The 22069-nt window shown below is 46.8% G+C and overlaps 1 protein-coding gene across 1 annotated transcript in view; it reads left to right on the top strand.

Annotated features, from left to right (window-relative positions):
- The first annotated feature begins 16718 nt into the window (after nt 1-16718).
- Nucleotides 16719-22069, top strand: part of TTC6 (tetratricopeptide repeat domain 6) — a 207088-nt gene continuing 201737 nt past the window's right edge. The window contains exon 1 of the mRNA XM_025270952.3: nt 16719-16867. The gene's annotated coding sequence lies outside the window, so the exon portion shown is untranslated. The remainder of the gene's footprint in view (nt 16868-22069) is intronic.

The raw sequence follows: 22069 nt of genomic DNA, 5'->3' as shown, positions 1-22069 counted from the left end.
ACAAAGCCCGAGGTGCACCTGCGAGGCGGCCGCCCGCCAGTCCGGCCGCCGCGCCTCCCGCCCCGCCGCGCCGCCGCCGCCGCGCGCGCCCCCTGGGCCCCCTCTCGCCGAGCCCCCTCCCCCAAACCCGACCCCTCACTTTGTTTGCCAAGCGGCGTAATTGGTTTAAGCCGGGAGGCTGGGGGAAGAGGGAAACCGGGGTGGTGGTGGTGGAGGGAAGGGGGGGCGGTGTGTGTAACCCCTCTTTGGAAGAGGAAAAAAGAAAAATAGGCGGGGCCGGGAGTGCTAGCGAGGGTTTTGGATGGGAACCGCGCAGCCGATGAAGCCCTGGGGGCGGTGGCGTTGGAGCCCGGGCTCCTGGGGGGTAGAGCCGGATACATGACCCCAGGGTTCCCCTGGGGGACATTCGGCCCTCGGTGCTGCAACCCCGTCCCGCGCCCCTCCTGCCTCCTACTCTTCTGCCCGCTTCCAGCTCCCGCCCTTCTGATTCCTGACCTAAAAGTTCAACCTCGGGAAACTGGAAAATTCAGACTTCCTTCTCCCGCCCCCGCCCCCCGCCCCGGACTTCAGGATTGAAAACGGAAAAAGCCCCACTTTTGCCCCGTCACTAGAAACTCGGCCATCTGAGTCAGCCGACCCAGGTGACGTTAGGCCGATTCCGGCTCCTGGCTAGCAGAGTGGAGACGCTGCCATGAAACCCGTACCTGCGGCTAAGAGCAGGTGAGTCACAACACCGTTTTATATCTTTATGACATAACTTTTTTTTTTCCACCTCGATCCGCTCTACTCCCCCTGTCATCTGTAGCGATCATGAAGAGGAAGAAACTGAGAACAGATGTCTATGTGATAGGGCAGGCGGACCCGAGTCGGGCCGTCCTCCCTCTGCCCAGCTCCTCCTCCCGCCCCCCTTCCGCAGCCTCGGGGACTGAGCTGGAGGCGACCGTCTGGTTTCTGATAGGGAAAGGTCAGGGGGAGGGGACATCTCCCTAAATACGCGCCGGGAGAGGCTGGTCTCGGGCGCGGGAATGCATCTACTCGGCTAGAGAGGTGCCAGGCCGAAGCCAGCGGTGGTGACGGCGGTGCTTGGTCCCATCTCCGATCTGGAGTGGCCGGGCTGGGACTGGACATCCGTGGGAAGTGCTTCTTCAAGCAAAGCCTCTTGGCTTCTATGAGACTCTGGGTAGTGGCTTGCCCACAAGCCCTGGGGAGGACCAACCCAAATGACTGGGTGGTAGGCAGTGAGTTGGTGAGAAGTTGTACTATGGTGGTTGTGTGTTGCTGAGTGTGTGTGTGTGTGGCCATGTATGTGCTGTACTTTCGGAGAATCACTAGGTTTTAAGTAGCAATAAAAAATCTTCTGAAAGGACTAAGAATCCGTGAAATATTCTTGTTTGGCAAAGTTTTAAACTGTTATTAATCTCATTTTAAGAAATGTGTTTTAACTTGTCTTCCAAACAGATTCCTTTCCCCCCCTGTGCTTTGTTCTTACAAACCTTTCTTCCTTGAAATCTGCCAAGAGAATCACATTAAATCCTTGAACCAAACAAATCTCTTAAATTAGCAGGAGAGCATGAGAGGGTGAAGATGTGTAGTTAAGGAAATAAAAAAAAAGATAAAAGCATTGGATTCCAATTCCTTTAAGAAAAAAAAAGGGGGGTGCTGGTGGTGGTGAGTAACGTCACATTGTAAGGAAAGGCTTGAGAGTGAAATTAAATCACCTGGAATTCAGCAGCCAGTCGCCCTCCCCAACTGCAGCCTGTCCCTGGGACTGCAAGCCAGTCCCATCAATTTGTGTAAATGTATCTGCAAACGTGTGGGTCTGCACATATTTCTCAGGGCGACAGTCAGAAACTAATTCTTTTGTGCAAAGTTCTCATCAACAGCAGGACCTTAGTCCCATTTGTGAAGTACACGGATGCATAGGCTCCTCAGCCTGACTGGGGAGGTGGGGGTACTTTCAGTGCTAATGAGCTTCCTTGTTCCTTCCCGCGGTGATTCGCCAACGCCCTCTTGGCTCTTCCACCACATCCAGCATGACTAGGGTATTTTCTATGGGTAGTAACAACTTAGCAATAACTTTTATGTTGCACAAAAAGCCGGAGCTTTAAGGGGAAAACAAACCAAACCAAAGGCTGTAACCGTAAAGGGAGTCAATTAAAAAAAAAAAATCTTCCTTTCAGCACACTTCTCAAACCCACTAGACCTCATCTTACAAAAAATTCAGCTTGGTGGCGGGGCGGGGGGAGGGGGGAACGCCCATTTTTCAAAGCGGATGGCCAAATTGAAGTTTCTTCAGGGCTTCTCCAAAGCTCAAGATCGGTGGTGAAGAGTGGGCTCTGCCAGTTTTAGAACCTTGATCCAGCTTGGGGACCCGGTCGGCAGCCCGAGGAATTCCCGCGATCACAGCGCCTCCTGTCGTGGGAAGGGAACGCGGGCGGATTCCTGCCGCAGGCGCCCCCAGCCAGCACTAGCAGGCGAGAATGGAACCTCGCACGCCTCCCTCAGCCAGAGATTTTTGGTTCCTAGAGCCGACTGCCCGAGGCCAAGAAGAAGGAAAGGCGGCAGCTCGGTGAGCTTCTAGCCTCTCTCCATCTCAGTCGCGGTGTTCCAAGACACCTAACAAATTTAGAAGGTGAAGTTCTAGTGTACCCTGCTGCCAGTCGGGCATTTCCGTGAGATTTAAAAGCGAATCATCAGTGCCCTATTGGGTCTTTGGTTTGGAAAATTAACGACCAACAAAACTCCTGTTTCTAGGTTGCTGACCAGCAACCAGGTAACGAGGCCGGCTGCTGCAGCCTGCTCATTTCCAACCTTTTCTCCCTAATAGGCCCTGCCTTTACGCGGTGCAGAAAGATTGCGCTTTTCGGGCAACTGGATCTGCCTTCTGTGTTGGGGAGGTGGGGTTGCGGCGGGGGGGTGGGGGTGGGGGACTCGAGGTAAAGGAGCCCCGAGGGCAGCCACGTGGCGGCTCCTGGGATGTCCCGGGCTCAAGTGGCCTGTGCCAGGGCGAACAGAGCGCGCCTGGAGTGGCCTGGGTAGCGGGGTGGGCAGGCTCCTTGGATGGAGGGAGTCAGGGCAGTCGCGATGGCAGGTGCGCGGGTACCTCCAGGTGAACAAGGACGGAGGAAGGGGCCCCGCCCTTCCCGGAAGCTGCGCCCTCTACCCCCTTGGGGTCCACTCTCCTCGCAGTCGGGCCCCGGGGGCCTGTGGCGCCTGGCCCACCCACCGAACTTAGCCACCTTCGCTCCGCTCTCCCAGCATTACCTGGCTTAGGAGCCCCTTCCTCAGATCTCCACTCGGTCAGGGAGAAGTCGAGGGCGACGACTGGAAGCAAAGGCCGGGGGCTCGCGCCTCGGGCCCAGCTGGCTGTCTTTGGCGGCACCAGGTCCTACCTGTTCAGCGGGACCGTTTAGACGCGTGGCAGACAGCAGGGCCCGGGGCGGCGGGGTCTAAAAATGTGTCCCCTTTCCCCGCCAGCTCTCCCCTCCCCGACGAGCCTCGGCCAGATCTCGCCCGCGGCCGCGGGCCCAGGGTGCACGCTCGCTGCAGGGTGATCCGAGCTCCTCCTCAGGCTCCCACCCGCCCCCCAGATAAGAAGCTTCGATCCTCCACCTTCCGGGAGAATCAGATGCCGAGAAACTAAGACCTGTCGCCTTGCACGCGGTTGGTTCACAGTCGCCTGGGACGGGGCCCCGGGTCGGTTTAGGACCGAGCAAGGCTTGGGACACTGGAAGCAACTGTCTACTCCTGCGTGTGCCTGGCCCTCGAGGACAGAGGTGTGTGCGGGAGCTGAGGAAGGGCCGGCGCCGCGAGAGGGCGGACCCCAGCGCCGGCCTCGGCCTCCCGCCCGCCGCCGCCGCCGAGACGCGGCCTTCGAGTCCCGCCGCCCCCCAGGCCAGGGTGAGGGCGCAGAGGGTCAGAAGTTCAGCACCGAGCTCCTTGTTCCCCCGCTGCCTCTCTCTTCTCCTTTCCTTTCTTCCTCTGCCCTTGCTCAGTCGTGTCCGACTCTTTATGACCTCGTGGACTGTAGCCCGTCAGGCTCCTCTGTCCATGGGATTCTCCAGGCAAGAATACTGGAGCGGGTTGCCATGCCCTCCTCCAGGGGATCCTCCCAACCCAGGGATCCAACCCAGGTCCCCCGCATTGCAGGCGGATTCTTTACCGACTGAGCCACCAGGGAAGTGGTGGCTTCTATCATTACATCAATTTAAGAAATTAATTCACTAGGCGTTTGACCCTCAGTAGGTAGGGTAAGCCTTAACCCGCCTTGTCGGTTCCCTGTGGGGAAGTCTGCGTTTTCCGGCAGGTATCTGTGTATGTGGATCCACAGACATGTACATCCAGGGCTTTCACTTTACTGAAAAAAAATTTTAATGTAACATTTTAATCCCGGTTCTTCATCCCTGGATGTGTCCCTTCCCCTACAGCTCCTTGAGCCGCTGCCGGGTTTCTGAGCGACCCGGGTCGCGGGCCGGGCTCGCCCACAGCCGGATGTCGGAGCCGGAGCTGCTCCCCACCTGGCCTCCGCCCGCGGGCGACAAAACCGTCTCTCTGGCCGTGAGCGAGCAGCGACTTGCCAAAATCAACTCTCATTTTCATGTATTGAAATGAGAAAGGTTGGGAAGGGCGACCTGCCCTCCTGGGCCATCACTAGCCTTGGGAGGTAGGAGTCAGAAGCCAGTCGGTCCTCGCAGGGCCTCTCTCCTTGGAGGGTCGCGCATAAAACGCTTCACCCCCCCCCACCCCCCCCAATCCCACGCTGGTCCAGGTCCCCGAGGCCGTCGCGTGTCTCCAGGCAGCTGTTTCTCCGAGTCACCAGACAGCTTTATTCACGCCAGCTGGAGAAAGTGGCCCAATCCCTAAAATCTTTCCTCACCCCTGCACACTCCTGGAGTGGCTATCTCTGCATAGTGGTGCCCGTATTTTCCCCCTGTGGTTACTTGAAAACCACTAGGGAGGGGGTCTTGGGGGGAGTAATTGGAAATGCACTGCTTCAGAGTTGAAAAATTATAGGGAGATGTGACAAACGTTTAAGTCTGAGAGCAGAAAAGGACTAGAGTGGCTGAGGCCCTACTGTGTGCCCCCGAAGGAGCGGAGTGGGGTGCGTTTGAGGGGGGAGAAAGCTTTGAGATCCCAATCTTTCCTCCTATGCTGCTCCAGGTATGCAACTGGGAGATTGGAGGTGTAGGCGTTGATATGTCAGAACCTCCATTGCTCCAAATGGCAGAAGCTCAGGCTAGTGGGAAGCAGTGATGGAAACAAAGGGTTGGGTTTGCTCGCTTAGACCTCAATCCTTCCCTAATTGCTAAGGAACGTTTAACTTCTCAGTCCCTGAACTCCCCGTTCTCCATCCACTGGTCTCCACCACAGGTACACCCAAGACTTTCTCAGGGCCCTTCAGCCTGACCTGGTGGCTTAACTTGGGCTATTCAAATGTGATTACCCTCAAATTTACATAGTTCTATTTAACAGATGCTTTTGTAACAATTACATAAATCATATCCTACACATGGGGGTGAAAGGGTAAAAATGTGTTATAGCCAGGCTTTTCCCATTGTATTGGCTTCCTGATCTCTCTCCTAATTTTAAAATTGTGCTTTTGGATTGGCGTGGCATGGCTAGAGGGAGGTTATGTTCATTATTTAAAATTCGATTGGAGGACACTGTTGAGTGGTTGCTTTTGGGATTTCCAGCAAGCTATTCCAGAGCTAGGGAAAGCTTTGTTTTAAAATAGTACATCTGTTTGAAGCTGTTTGATTTTTCTTGTCCTAAGGGTCACAGAGTAAAACCAGTACTTAGCTCACATGCAGTGAGTTTCTTGTAAAGAGAAACACTGGGAAGAGGGCTCCCTGGCAGCATTCCCTTTTGCTAGGATACAGCAAAATTTGCAGGCTCTTTCACCACTTTCTGAATGCTGCCATCTTGGTTGTCTATTGCAAATGGATCAAAGTAAGGAAATGCGGATGCCTACACTGTGGTGGCAAGTCCAGTGCAGCCTCCCTGGGTCTTGAGAAATTTGCAGACTTCCCCAACTAACTGAGGTCTGCCTTCTTTAGGTCCATTTCTGTTGCTGTTGTTTAGTCGTTAAGTCATGTCCAACTCTTTTGCCATCCCATGGACTGTAGTCCACCAGGCTCTTCTGTTCATGGGATTTTCAAGGCAAGAATACTGGAGTGGGTTTCCATTTCCGTCTCCAGGGGATCTTAGGTCCACACCTTGCTCTAAGTTCCTGCCAGGTTTTTATCCCTCCTCAACAGCAAATTCCATTTGTGTCTTTTCATTTTTTTTTCTTTCCCCCACTGGACTAGAAACTCTCTGAGGGTGCAGACTACAGTGGTCTCCACTGCTGCAGCAGAACCTGGGGTTAGTAGACTTCAATAAAGATTTGTTGACTCGATCACTGAACTAACTGCTCCAATCCAGAGACTGGCCAGGTTGGTGTCAGATGGGAAAAGATGCTGGTCCAAGTGAGAGGATCTCAGGGACTTGTCTCAGTTCAATGGGCTTGAGAAATGAATGGACAGTACAATGAACAAATAGATGAACAGATATTTTTAGCATAATGGCTAGGGCTTCAGAACCTTGGGATCCTTGGATTTTCAGGCCCGCTGGGCTTGGTTCTTCCCATGTACGTGATGCTTAATTTTAACCTAAATCATCGTGGTGACATGATCGAATGGGAAATGCCCCCACCTCACCTGTACCCGGCCTTTGACAGAATCAACGGCCGCCGTTGCTCATCTAGGACCCTCAATGTGTGACCCGAGGCAAATGTTTTCACTTTCCCCCGCTGTGAAAAGGCGGCCAACCGCACCTTTCAACAAAGATATCGATTAAAAGTTGAAGAACCCCATCTACTTTCCATTAAGCAAAATGTTTCACTCCAATCTGTAAAGGAAACTTCCGTGTTTAAATAATATGTTTAAATTGGCCAAGGGATGAAGCCGATCCCACGGAATGAGAAGGAAAAGCACTGTTAGTCCCGGATTGTGCCCAGCGCTGAGCGCGCGGCGTTTCCGCCCCGGGACTCCGGGGGGCACCTGCAGAGGCGGGGCGCGACCAGGACGGGTGGCACAGCAAGAGTCCCCAAAGTGACCCTCCCAGATGCCAGACGCTCAGCGCACCACGGAGGTGGCGGCGCGCTCAAAGTTTTCAGGCTTTTACCTTCATTGTCTTCCAGTCTTTAGGATCTAAAGCATTTTATTCCACGCACCTTCCCAGTGTGATGTAATCATTTTCTTAAAGGACCACTAAACCTCTCCGAACCTGCCGTGTTGTTGTTACAAGGTATTAACTGCAGACCCTGTGGGTCAACTTCTCCTCCTGAAGTTTTATTTAACATGAAAGCCTGCGTGGGAGTCCTTGAGAGAGGAAGCACATCCTCCTCCCTCTCCTCTGGGCTGCTGTCACTCGGGAAGCCACCAGGCAGCATCTGGTGTCCGTGATGTCCCAGTCCCCTACATCCCACGGGCACCGGCGCTGAGAGCTGCTCTAAGGCTCCGTAGCGCCCCCCTCCCCGGCCCGCCCCACTCCCCGCCCCGGGAGCTGAAGGGCAAACTCGCTGCTTCAGACCGCTCTTTCTTCCTGGGACAGCTCCCTACCTGGACCCTAGTCCTGCGGCTCCGGAGAGGGACTTGGCACTGGATGGAACCCGAACCACCTTGGAGGCTTAGGCTTCTAACAGATCTGGTGTCGGTTTGTTTTCTTTCAAATGCTTTCCATGATACAGTCCGCGGGGTGCATCCCACTCTCCTCACCCCACTGGCCTCCTTCTAAGAAAATACCTTACACTGTGAATCTGCTAGTCTTCTCTGACCTCCTTGTGACCCTCCCCTGACAACTCACCCAGCAAGAGAAGTGGTTTCAATAAATAAAGCGTAGTGCTTGCCTTGAAGGTCAGTTTACACTGGGGCAGAAACTTCTAAAACTCCTGCAGGTGCTGGAATGGGAATAAACCCGTCCCAAGAGATGGGAGAGGGAGGAAGCATCGACTAGGAGAAGACACCAGGGAATGTAGACAGGAATTCCAACAGGGTGGAGGGGCGTGGTCAGGAGTTTGGCACTCAATGGCAACCCACTCCAGTGTTCTTGCCTGGAGAATCCCAGGGAAGGGGGAGCCTGGTAGGCTGCCGTCTATGGGGTCGCACAGAGTCGGACACGACTGAAGTGACTTAGCAGCAGTAGCAGCAGCAACCCACCTTCAATTTTCTGGGGAGCCTGGATGGATACTTTGGGCCTCAGTTTCCCCTGAGTCTGGAGTGGCTGGTGCAGGCCTGATGATCCCACCCAGGGGAACCAGGATCTGTGTGAACTTAGGAAGGAAACCGTTTAGGTGATGGAAGGTGAGGAGGTGTGACTCAGCTCCTAGAGTAGGGAAGCCTCTCTCTGCAAGTTGAGAAGACTCTGGGATAACAGGTAGCACAAAGAGTTTCCTCCGGTTTGCTCTAATTTTGTGATCTATGTCTCTTTGTAAATTTTGGGCAAAAGCCTTTCTTTCTTTCTTTTTTCCGTTTTCCAGCATCTCCAAAGACAACAAGCAGTGGGAGGAAAAGTAGAGCTTGTGTTTCAGGTTCCAAGACCGGGCAAAGCCTTCTCAGCAGCAGAAGCAGTGGTCTGCACATGTCCCTGTGCACGGCTGGCACCTCTGAGGCTGGGGGTCTCTCAGTCTTAGTGAATCTCTCATTACACAAGCTCCAACCTGGCTTGTTCTTGCAGTTGACAAGGACTATAGGGTTTATGTTTAAGATCACGGATTTGGAATCAGAGTCCAATCTGTACTCTGTAGGAGACTTGCTTTCTCTGAGCCTCCATTTTTTCAACTATAAAATGGGCACATTAGTACCTACCTCACACTAGGTGAGTGCAGAGTGTAAGTACAATAAAAGGTAGCAACAGTCAAGAGCCTTTACAGAAATCTGGGAACCTGGGCGATGCTGGCTGCTGTGGACCGGGCATCTGGGCACACTCGGCCCTCCCTTTTTACCAGTCTTTTGGAGGTAGTCACCAGCTAGGCTCCTGGAAATCACAGTGTCTCCCGGATACAAATGGCAGGGAGAAGGGAGTCCCCACTTGATGACGCTGAGCTCCCAGCCTCGCCTAAGCGTCCATCGAGACACTGCCTGTAATCCCCTCCCAGTCTTCCCCACCCGCAGGGCTGCTCTCTGTAGAGCAAAGAAACGTGCTTCCTGAAAATGTCCTGTGGCTGCATCAGCTACACCTTTAGGACCTTTAAGGGAGAGGAGGCTCAAGGGGCGAAGAGGTGAGAGATCCCTGTGCCTCCCTCCCCCGAGGACTCGGCAAACCCCAGTGAAAGTCACTTAGCCATGTCCGACCCTTTGGACCCGCCAGGCTCCTCTAACCATGAGATTCTCCCAGGCAAGAGGACTGAAGTGGGTAGTCATTCCCTTCTCCAGGGGATTTTCCCGACCCAGGGATCAAACCATAGTCTCCCACATTGCAGGCAGGTTCTTTACCATCTGAGCCACCAGGGAAGTCGGTCCAGCTCCAGGAGCTCCTCTTTGCTTACCCCCTTCTATTCCCCCACGTCACTCCCCACCGCCTCTGAGGGGCACAGGCACACTAGGGGGCCCTGCACCATCGCTGCAGTAGCTATGGGGATCTCAGGCAAGACTGTGGGCCTGGGTCCAGGAAGCGTGCACTGGGAGAGGTGAAGGAAATGAGTTGGGGCTTCTGGGAAGCTATTCCCCACCCTCAGCACTAGAACTTGCAGGGCGGGGAGGTGAGAAAGCAGGACCCTTGATTCACCCAAACATTTTTTTCTTTCTCCCTGGGATCCCCCTCTCTATTTCCCCAGTCCTGTCATGGACAGAGCCAGAAGAAGCCACTTAAGACTCATTTGGAGAAGTATCACTGAAGACATTTTCTAAAATCCTCAAAATCTGAGACAGTACGAGTGTAAGCAAACTTTAGGTCCTGTCTTTTAGAATTATTTGATAAAGATTCCCTTTAAAAAATAGTTTCTATCTGAGAGTCCAAGTCCATTGGAAATGAAGCAAGCATGCTGAAGACCCTAAATGATACTTTGCGTATACTTTGCATGTGTAGGAAAGCTTAGTGGGGGACAGGGGCCTAATCAAGACAAATAGTAAAGACCAAGCCACAAGAGGATTTTGCCCCATACACATAGGTCTAACTGATGGGGTAAAAATTCACAAGTTGATTATCACCTCCCACTAAGGAGGCTTGGAAGAGCTAGAGTCTGGGGGTGCATTCCTGAATCTCTTGCATAACGACCCACATATTTCAGACAGGGCTTGGATGGGTTAAGACAACTCTAGTAAGATTTTGAATTCTGCTTCACTTAGTTACCAGAACCGAGGGAATAAAATAAAATATTTCCTTTGCTGGAGGACAGACAAACAACAGACCTTCAAAGCTTATTAATTTTCCTTGGGTTGGTATTGGGGAGTTGCCTTCGGGGGAGGTGGGCTGGTACACAGAAGTCTCAAGCAGCAATGAATCTCTAGCTAAATGCAGCTTCTGTTTTTACAGCTTACTTAGGGAGAATTGTTAGTTTTTCTAAGCATAAACCGAGCATTGGTTCTCTAAGCTCAGTGTTTAGGCTACAAAGCACATCCTACAGTCTTATATGCCTTTAGAAAAAAAAAATGTCTCTGACCCCAAACGTAGCAAAATCTCTAGTGCATTACCATGCTTGGAGAACACCTAAGCAAAGCTCTTTGGAAGTGTAAAGTGTAACTGGAATGTCAAATACCAGCCACCACCTCCAAGGAAAATAAATCCCTCATTCTCAGCCAGGTACACCTGCTTTGGACAAGGCTTATTAGTGTTATTTGTGTCTTTTCAAGTGGATAGTTTTACTCACAGACTTTTCTTTCTACTCAATGCTTGCTATTTTTATCTTACCTTAAAAATCCTGAGATCAGGCCTGGCGCCAGACTTCTGAGACATCCCACAGAAGGATGGTTGCTGGCTTTCCAGGGGTCCATTCCAGACCTCAATTAGCTCAGGTGTTGTCAAATCAGAGTTTGGGGTCTGGAGAGAAGCCTGGCATATGTTAATTAGGTCAGCAAGGTGGGAGTGGGGAAATGGGTGAGCAGGCTAGGGGTGAGCAATGCCAAGGAGGACCCTAAGGTGGGGGAAGTGTCTCAGTTCATTAGTTTGTGTGGATTAAAGCAGTACAGTAGTAGTAGACTTCGGGTAGTAGACTTTGCTTGTTCTTCTCTGTTATTCTTCTGAGCTTCCTCCTCTGGTTCTCTGCCCCAGAGACCAATCTCTATGAGCCTCATTGATCCATTTTCCTTGCCTTGGGGCTTCCAGTTGGATTTGGCCAATGTGGGGATAATGATGCCGGCAAGGAGAGCCGAAGAATAGAGCAATAGGAGTACTTAACTCCTGCTTTCTCCCTGCATCAGTGTGGCTTTGTCCTTAACTGCCTCTGTGGCTCTAGTTCCTATCAGGCAACCCCTCTCTCCAGTCTCAGCTCTCACCAGGCTCTGCTCACACCTTTTTTTTTTTTTTTAATCCCTTTCCCCCTTCAGATCAAGGGTGATAATAACTCTGTGCTGTTGCTACACCTTGAATGTTAGTTCCCTTTAATCCTGCCTGCATCCTGTAAACAGCTCTCTCCATTCTCTCTGTGTTAGGCCTCCAACACACCACCTTTTGAGCATGCCATGTGTCTCAGGTGGGAATCTAACTGATAAGGAGGGGAATGGAAGTCAAATACAGTGTCTTTAACTTTTTCCAGTGTGGTCCTCATACTGTACTCATCGAAAGGCTGTTCCCTTTCCTTGTCATCATGGGTGGAGTGCAGCTGTGATGCTTTCAGGGTTTTGGTGGTGGTTGCTTCCTGTAAGCAAGGCTGCAGGGTAGTGAACTCTGAGTATATTTGTTTTATATTCCATGTTAATTTGCTAATTTGCACTTGATATCATTGTGAAAGTAATTAATGTTAAAACCAAGTACCAATATTATTCAAGTTTTTTTTTTTTTTTTTTCGGTGAACTGATCTTTGCTATAAACCTAAGACTGAGACTTATGCTTCTAGTGGGTTGTGTGAATATAACCAGACACTAAACTAGGTCTGGGCTTCCCAGGTGGGTCTAGTAGTAAGGAATCCACTTGCCAATGTAGGAGGTGCAAGAGATATGGGTTCAATCCCTGGGTTGGGAAGATCCCCTGGAGTAGGAAATGGCAACCCATTCCATTATTCATGTCTGGAAAATTTCATGGGCAGAGGAGCCTGATGAGGCACAGTCCATGGGACCACAAAGAGTCGGACACAGCTGAGCGACTGAGCACAAAGTAAGTCCAGTGACCATGGGGCTCCTGGGAAATATACTCTCCATGGCCGGAGCATCTCTCTCTTTCTGATCTTTGGAATGTTAAGTCTAGAGTTCAGTTCTCCCTACACCTGTGCCCTGGCAATAACTTGGTCTTGACTAATGCTAAATCAGTGACATTATTTAGGTGTGTCTCTCAATGAGCACTCTCCGTGTCCCAGGCTCTGTGCGAGACACTAAGGAGATTCGGTTTAAGACAAAGAGTTTTGCCTTCTAATGATTAAAATAATTCTTCAGTATCATTATCGTTAAATTTTGCATATCTCTATTAGTAGAAAAAGTCAGCAAAAATGAACTTTCTAGATCAAAAGATACATAAGTGTTTAAGACTTATGAGACATTTTGCTACAAAACATCTAGCAGAACAGCAAGAGATAGCCACACTTGTATGCATGTACCCCTCCACTTTGTAGTCTGGCAAACATTACATAAAACTGTTTTAATTTTACATGTCAAAGATTACTACTGAAGTTGAATATTTTAATATTTATATTTGCCAGAAGTATTTCTTCTTTTGGGAGCTCTCTTCACACTTTCTTTAGCCAATTTCAAGTTTTGATGTCTTATCTATTTTTCATTTAAAGACTATTAATCCCATGTCTACTGTAAATATTGTGGATTTTCCACTAAGTTTTCATTTACACTATAATTTTGTTTATTTTTAGATGCATGGGTTTTAAAAAACACATCCATCAGTATTTTCATTTGTAGTTTCTGCCTCTTATAGTTCAATGCTTACAGGTCTTTTCTATACCTGCTACTCTTGTGTATAACAAAATCTTTCATCCAGTTGGAATTTATTATATAAAGTGAAGGTATAATTTAGTCATCATTTATTTTTCAAATAGTTAGACCTTTGGGCAGGCTCTATTGGTGTGGGACCTTGAATTCTCTTTGGAAAACTTTGGAATTTGTTCTGTGAGAGAACATGGGAGGTACAGAAGCTGAATGTTCCATTGGATCTTCCTTGGCTTGCTATGCAGTGAACCAACAGGGGACTCTAAAAGGAGATGACAAGAGGATGGGTAGAGGGCAGTTTGAGAGTGATAAAAAGCAGACGAAATCAGTGTTCCAATGATGGTTGAGTAATTTTATGTCACTCTTTTAAGTTCTCTCTTTAAGACGGCACTAAAATTATTAACATTTTCATATGATGGCATTTCAATATCAATGAAGAATCTGAAATATTTTTAGATTAATGCATGATTGGACAGAGGAGCCTGGTAGGCTGCAGTCCATGCGGTTGCGAAGAGTCAGGCGCGACTGAGCAACTTCACTTTCACTTTTCACTTTCATGCATTGGAGAAGGAAATGGCAACCCCCTCCAGTGTTCTTGCCTGGAGAATCCCAGGGACGGGGGAGCCTGGTGGGCTGCCGTCTATGAGGTCGCGCAGAGTCAGACACAACTGAAGTGACTTAACAGCAGCAGCTTAGTCACTCAGTTGTGTCCGATGACCCCACGGACTGTAGCCTTCCAGGCTCCTCTGTCTATGGGATTCTCCAGGCTAAAAGCAAGAATACTGGAGTGGATAGACATTTCTTTGTCCCAGAACTCTTCCTGATCCAGGGACTGAACCCAGGTCTCCTGCATTGCAAGCAAATTCTTTACTGTCTGAGCCGTAACTGACATCCCTCCTCCTCCTCCCTTTCTCTCTTGCCCCTTCTTTCCTATTTTGTCACTTTGTTCCTTCCCTCCTTTTTTTTTTTTTCTTTTCTTTTTTGGTGAAAGCAGACCTAGAACAGAATTTCTAGTACAGGATTGACTACTGCTGCTGCTGCTGCTGCTAACTCGCTTTAGTCATGTCAGCCCACCAGGCTCCCCTGTCCCTGGGATTCTCCAGGCAAGAACACTGGAGTGGGTTGCCATTTCCTCTACTAGCTCAAGGTAAATCCTTAATCTCTTTGAACATTAGTACCTTGTCTATAAAATGAAGCTAATAGTATCTGGCTCATGGATCTCATTATCTGAATACTTACATACTATTTTTGATTATCAAAAGTATTAATGAACAGTATTTATTTACCACTTAAATTGTTCCCTGATCATATGATAGGCATATTTCAAGGTTACATTAATTTTTGAATTTTTCCAGCTCAGAAACATGGCCTGTATGTTTTTTGTATGCAGCCTCCAGGATGGTACCAAGAACAATCAGTCATCTTCTAAGCTCTTGGTTATTTGCTTATTGTTTTAATTGGCATAGAAAAGTAATTTTCTTACTGTCTGAAGGGGTTACTCCCATGCTTAGAATGAAGCTGCCCTCATGAAGCATCCACAGGACAGTGAGATGTGAGGAGGGTGGCAGGGCCTTCTCTGTAGAATGCTTCTCATTTTGTGAGCATTCAGCAACCATTTTTGAACTCATTATGTTAGGGGGTAAAGCAACAAACCTTAAAGGTAAGAGTATTGTCTCCATTTTACAGATGAGGTTGCAGAAACCCTGAGAGGGAAGCAACTTGCCCAAGTGGCAAAGCTAGGCATCCTCACCTGGCTTTGTACACCTCCAGAGCAGGAGTGTCCCTCAGGGAGGACTCACTGAGATGCCTGAGTGTATCCACCTCCTCAACCGGGCTGTTCTAAGACCCAGCACCAGGGAATTGTATAGCAGCAGCAGCAGCATTCTTGGAAAGCATGAAACAGCTGGAAAGCATGCTTCCCACTTCCAGCATCTGGAGTCTCATGGAGGACTTCCAGAAGGTTTTATCTGCCACTTTCTCGATCTCACTTATTAGTTGCTTGGGTATTTGGAGAAAGACAGGTTGGTAGAGAGTTATTGCTACTGTTCAGTTGCTAAGTCGAGTCCGACTACTTTCGACCTCATGGACTGCAGCACACCAGGTTTCCCTGTCCTTCACTATCTCCTGGAGTTTGCTCAAACTCATGTCCATTGAGTCGGTGATAGCCATCCAACCATCTCACCCTCTGTCGACCCCTTCTCCTCCTGCCCTCAGTCTTTCCCAGCATCAGGGTCTTTTCCAGTGAGTTGGCTCTCCGCATCAAGTGGCCAAAGTATTAGAGTTTCAGCTTCAGCATCAGTCCTTTCAATGAATATTCAGGGTTGATTTCCTTGAGGATTAACTGGTTTGATCTCACTGTAGTTCAAGGGACTCTCAAGAGTCTTCTCCAGCACCACAGTTCGGAAGCATCAATTCTTCGGTGCTCAGCTTTCTTTATGGCCCAACTCTCATATGCATACATGACTACTGGAGAAACCATAGCTTGGACTATATGGAGCTTTGTTGGCAAAGTGATGTCTCTACTTTTTAAAATGTTATTTAGGTTTGTCATGGTAGAGAGTAGAGGAATATAAAATAAACATTTTTAAGGGCCTGCTAAGTGCCAGACTGAGCAAAGCACTGTTATCTCCATGGTTTCATTTAGTGGTTTTTCTTTTTGCCTTTTTAAACAATGATGACATAAACACAGGAAAATGAGCAAAACAGAGAATAGCTTTTCTAAAGAAAAAAACTCAAACAGCCATCACCAACGTTAAAAACTAGAATAGTGTTAGCACCTCATGATTCTTCACTGTCCATCCACTCACCATCACCTTCTTCTCTCCTGGGATGATTACTATCTTGACTTACGATTGTTACTTTCTTGTGTTTATTTGTAGTATATCTGCTGAGCCTGCATCCATAGCACTATAGTTTTTGCTGGCTTGGGTTTTAAACTTTATATAAATGGAACGGTATGGTATGTATTCTTTTGGGTATAGTTTCATAGTTCATCATAACATTAGTTAGAGATTTATGTATATATTCCCCACAGATCTTTCTTTATTTCTTTCAAGTATAGCATTGCATTTATGAATAAAAGTGAAGTCGCTCAGTAGTGTCCGACTCTGCGACCCCATGTACTGTAGCTCACCAGGCTTCTCTGTCCATGGGATTCACTAGGCAAGAATACTGGAGTGGGTAGTCATGCCCTTGTCCAGGGGATCTTCCCAACCCAGGGGTCGAATCTTTGTCTCCTGGTCTCCTGCATTGACAGGTGGATTCTTTACCACTGAGCCACCAGGGAAGCCCCTATGTAGTGTAGACATACAGCTTAAAAACCCTTGAAAAAAAGAAAAGAAAGCTTCAAGTTTTGTAGTCCAGTATTATTCATTAAAATGTAGAAATAACCAGAGTGCCAAGAAAGCAAGTGGGTTAAATTGAGCAAAATTGGCGATCTAGGAGACTCTAGTCCAGGAAGCTCTTTGGAATCTCCGGGGAGATGCGGTCTCAAGCGTGTGTGCTCACACTCCAAAGCGGTCCTAAAGCTGATTCTCCGAGGCAGAATCCGCGAGTGGGCGCCCGCAGTGCAGATGAATCCAATCCTTCAGGTCCAGGACCAGGGGGAGGGGGCGGGGGCGGAGACGGGTACCGGAGGGAGTAGCGCGTGGCTTGTTGCTAGGCGACGACGCGCGTTCTGACGGCCAGCGGTGCGAGTCCACCGGCCGCTGAGCCCCTGAAAGGCAGGTTGGAGACTGGGCCGCGGGGCCGGCCGGCCAGCTTCTCCGTCACATGAGTAGGAGCAGAGGCCTCCCTGGAGGCTGGTGAGAGGAGGACGCGGACTGGGGCGCGGGGAACTTGGTCTGGGAGGCTGTGAGAAGGAAAGGCTGCGTTATTTCTGCGGAGCAGTTATCACCTCTGTTCTGCCCCTCTAATCTCCAGGAAAATCAGGGCGGAAAAGAGTTGAGGTTGGAGAAGGGATTGAGGCTGGGAGCACGAGTCAAGGAGGATCTGGGAGGAGTGAAAATCTAGTGGGAGGGAATAATAGGTAGATTATGATGACCAAGTGTGAAGGAAATAGGAAGAGCTAGGAAGGCAAAAAGCGGGGGTTGGGGGGTGGGGTGGGGGATGAATCGGAGGGGTCAGGGGGAGGCTGAAAGGTCACAATAGAGGAATTTAATTTCCAATTCCTTGACCTTTTCTGCTATCCCTTGATAGGGGCTGCTTGTTTGGGACAAACCTCACACACCTCCTTTGGTGACCTTCTCCACTTAGGTCAGTGTGTCTAATTTCGGAATAGGGAGCTCTTACTGAGTTTGACCCTAAAATTCTTCCATAGGCAGTGGGACACTCTAGGATTACTTTGAGAATTATTCGGTACTGAAGGCCACAGATCCACAATCTGCTGTGGACTACCACTGCAAGGATCTGAAGAAATTTTAATAATTCTTTTTATTTTAAGCATTCAAATGTAAATTTAACATGTTTTTTCCTATTTACAGCTTCATAGAGGTATAATTTGTATTCACTAAGATGTATGGAATGTATGGTTTTTATAATGTTCAGGTATATAGTTTGATGAGGTTTGATAGCTGCGAACACTTTTCAAGCAATTACTGCAATCAAGATAACAGAACCTTTTTCATATCTCTGCTGCCTTTGCTATCTAGCCCTGCACTCACCCTCTCCTACCGCCTTCAACTACTGATCTGCTGTGTAATATCGTAGAAGCAGTTGCATTTTCTACTAGTTTATATAAATGGAAGCATCCATTGTGTCTGGGTTCCTTTACTCAGCATAATGATTTGCCACGGCCTTTGTCGTGATTGAGCTTGCCAGGTGGCGCTGGTGGTAAAGAACCCACCTGCCAATGCAGGAGACATCGGGAGTCCAGGGTTTGATCCCTGGGTGGGAAAGATCCCCTGGAGGCTGGAATGGCAACCCACTCCAGTATTCTTGCCTGGAGAATTCCATGGACAGAGGAGTCTGGCAGGCTACAGCCCACAGGGTTGCACAGAGTCGGACATAACTGAAGGGACTTAGCATGCAGCCATTGTCTTCATTACTGTAGTAAATAGTAAGTTTTGAAACTGAGTAGTGTTAAGTCTACCTTTTTCTTTTAAAATATCAATTTAGCTATTTTAAAACATTTGAATTTGTGAATACAATTTAGAATAAGCTTGTAATTTCTAGGAAAAAAAAGTCTGCTGTAATTTTGATTGGGAAGGCATGAAATCTATAGATCTATTTGGGGAGAATTACCATTTTAACAATATTGTCTTGCAGTTTATGAATATGGTCCCTAAATTTATGTTAATTAATTTATCTTAGCAGTGTTTTGTAACTTTCAGTGTAGAGACTTTGGACATATTTTGTTAGATTAACTCCTAAGTACTTTATGTGTTTTTTCCCAATTGTTTGATGTTAGGATATAAAAATGCTACTGAGTTTGTATATTAACCTTGTATTGTACAACCTGATAATTCATTCATTAGTACTAGTTATTGTTTTGTGGATTCCTTGAGATTTTTAACATTGAAATCACATCATCTGCAAATAGGGACAGTTTTACTTTTTCCTTTTCAGTTTTTTAAAAAAATATTTATTGACTGATTTTGGCTGTGTTGTCTTACTTGTGGCATGCAGAATCTTTCCTGCCTCATTTTCGATCTTTTGCATGGATTCTGTAGTTGTGGCATGCATGCTCCAGAGGTGTGGGCTCAGTAGTTGTAGTACACCAGCTTAGTCGCTCCGCTGGCACTGAGGGATCTTAGTTCCCCAACCAGGGATCAAACCTGCATCCCCTGCATTGCCAGGCAGATTCTTAGCCACTGGACCACCTGGGAGGTCCCTCCTTTTCAATTTTTATTCCTTTTCCCTGCCATGTTGCAATGGCAAGTACCTCCAATATAACATTGAATAGATACAGTAAGAGTTGAGGCATTTTTGCCTAGCTTTCAGTTTTAGGGCGGAGAAGGCAATGGCAACCCACTCCAGTACTCTTGCCTGGAAAATCCCATGGATGGAGGAGCCTGGTAGGCTGCAGTCCATGGGGTCGCTAGGAGTCGGACACGACTGAGTGACTTCACTTTCACTTTTCACTTTCATGCATTGGAGAAGGAATGGCGACCCACTCCAGTGTTCTTGCCTGGAGAATCTCAGGGATGGGGGAGCCTGGTGGGCTGCCGTCTATGGGGTCACACAGAGTCAGACCTGACTGAAGTGACTTAGCAGCAGCAGCAGCAGCAGCAGTTTTAGGGGGAAGGCAAAAATAAAATATTAGCTGCAAGTTTTTAAAAATTTTCTCTTAATCAGATTGAGAATGTTCACTATGCTTCATAGCTTTCCTACAATTATTTATTTTTATCACAAAAAGTGTTGAATTTTGTCATGTGATTTTCCGTTATCTATTTAAATGATCATTTTTTTTCTCCTTTACTTTGTTAATGTTGTGAATTATATTGATTTTTAATGTTAAATCAACTTTTCAACTCTGGGGTAAACTTTGTGGTTAGGATATATTATTCTTTTCAAAAATATATTTTTGGATTTATCTGCTTTTTTATTTAAAAATTTTGCATCTGTGTTTATGAGGGATATTTATGTAATTTTCCTTTTTTAAAAGAATGTCTTTGTCAGATTTGGTAGTAGGATTATATAAATCTCAAAAAATGAGTTCCTTCCTCTCTTTTCTGAAAATATTTGTGTAAGACTGATGTTATTTCTTTCATGAGTGGGGTTTGAGAGAACCATCTGGGCCTGGAAATTTCTTTGTGGTAAGATTTTTGATAAAAAATATATTAATTCAGATTTTCTTAACTATTCAGATATTCTGTTTCTTTAATTTTGGTAAGTTGTAGTTTTCAGAGATTAACCCACTTCATCTTAATTATTGGCATAAAGTTATCATATTCTCTTATCATCCTTTACTATCTTTAAGATCTGTTGCGAACATCCTCTTTTCATTCCTTTTATAGGTGATTTTGTTCTCTTTTGTTTTTGGACAGTCTAGCTAGGGGGTTATAAAAATTTTATTGATTTTTTTTAAGAACCAGCTCTTGGTTTTCTTAATTTTCTCAATTATTTTTCTGGCTTCTATTATTTGATTGATATATGTCTTTGTACTTATATTCTTCTGTTTACTTTGTGTATACTTTACTGCTCTTTTTCTAGATTCTTAAAGTAGAAACTTAGGTGATTGATTTTAGACCTATTTTTCTTTTTGATTTAAGCATTTAAACTGTACTTTTCCTTCTAATCAGTGCTTTAGCTGTGTCCCACACATTGATACACTGTATTTTTACTATTACTTAGTCTAAAATGTTTCCTAAGATTCAATAATTTTTTTGTACTGTTTTATTATTTATTAACTTTTTATTACACCTTTTTGTATTACTTTAAAACAATGTGTCTTGCGGGAATTCTCTGGTGGTCCAGTGGTTAGGACTCCACCTTTTCACTGGGGTGGCCTGGGTTCAGTCCCTGGTCAGGGAACTAAGATCCTGCAAGTCATACAGTGTGGCAAAAAAAAAAAAAAAAAAAGTGTTTCTCTAGGAGTTACAATACTTTGGCCACCTGATGCTAGAAAAGATTGAGGGCAAGAGGAGAAGAGGGCAACAGAGGATGAGATGGTTGGATGGCATCACTGACTCAATGGACATGAGTTTGAGCAAACTCCGGGAGATAGTGAAGAATAGGGAAGCCTAGCATGCAGCAGTTCATGGGGTCGCAAAGAGTCAGACATGCTTAGTGACTCAACAACAAGGAATTACAATATATACCCTTAATATTTCATGGTCTAGAGTTAATATGGAACTAGTTCACATAAAGTGCAGAAATATTAACAGCCATAGTTCCCTGATTAGCTGCTCAGTGGTGTCTGATTCTTGGCGACCCCATGGACTGAAGCCCACCAGGCTCCTCTGTCCATGGAATTCTCCAAGCAAGAATGCTGGGTGGGTAGCCATTCCCTTCTCCAAGGGATCTTCCCAACCCAGGGATTGAACCTGGGTTTCTTGCATTGCAGGCAGATTCTTTATGGTCTGAGCCATGAGGAAGCCCCACAGTTCCCTTACCCACCCCCATTCCAGTCTCTTTAGTGTTGTCATATGCATTACATCTATGTATACAGAGATGCTCCACAAGACAATGTTGTTAACAGTGTTGTTAAATATACACAGATATTTGCCATTTCTGATCTTCTTCATTCATTCCTGAAGAATTTGATTTTCCACTGATACAGTTTTCCTTCAGTCTAAAACTTTATTTAGCATTTGTTACAGTTTTAGTCTGCTGGTGAGTTATTCTCTTAGTTTTCCTGTATCTTAGTTGTGTCTTCATTTTGTTTTCATTTTTTTAAAGAATATACTTGCTAGATATCTAATTCTGGGTTGGCACTTTTTTTGTCTTTTAGCATGTTACAAATCTTGTTTCACTTTCCTGCGGTCTCAGGGATGTTTGGTGGGAAATTCATGGTCATTTGAATTATTTCCCTTTAATTAATGTGTTGTTTTTCTGTTTCCTTCAGTATTTTATGTTTGTGTTTGGTTTCCAGCAGCTTACATGTAATTTTCTTTATCTAGTTTGGAATAATGAAAGCCTCTTTGTTATAAACTTTTGAATCTATAAATTTATGTATTTCTCCAAATCTGGGATGTTTGCAGATCATTTCTTCAAATATTTTTCCACCCCATTCTCCTCCCTCCTTTTGCGTTACCAATAATCCATGTGTTAGAGCTTTTGATATTTTCTCACAAGGCTCTGAGGACTTCTTTTTCTGAAAACTTTTTCTCTCTCTTTTAAATATTGGATAATTTCTGTTAATTTATCTTCTAGTTTACTGACTCTTTCTTTAACATCCCTACTCCACTAGTCAAATTTTTATTGACAATGTTATATTTTTTCATATATAGAATTTCTATTTCTTTATTTCTCTTCTAAGATTTTGTCTTTTTATTCCTCTTTAACATATTTTCCTTTACTTCATTGAGTATAGTTATAATAGTTGCTATAAAGTCCTTGTTTAA

The sequence above is a fragment of the Bubalus bubalis genome, chromosome 20, assembly GCF_019923935.1.
Source record: "Bubalus bubalis isolate 160015118507 breed Murrah chromosome 20, NDDB_SH_1, whole genome shotgun sequence".
Lineage (NCBI taxonomy): Eukaryota > Metazoa > Chordata > Mammalia > Artiodactyla > Bovidae > Bubalus > Bubalus bubalis.
The sequence above is the reverse complement of the archived record's forward strand: the minus strand, read 5'-3'. Positions and strand labels throughout refer to the sequence as shown.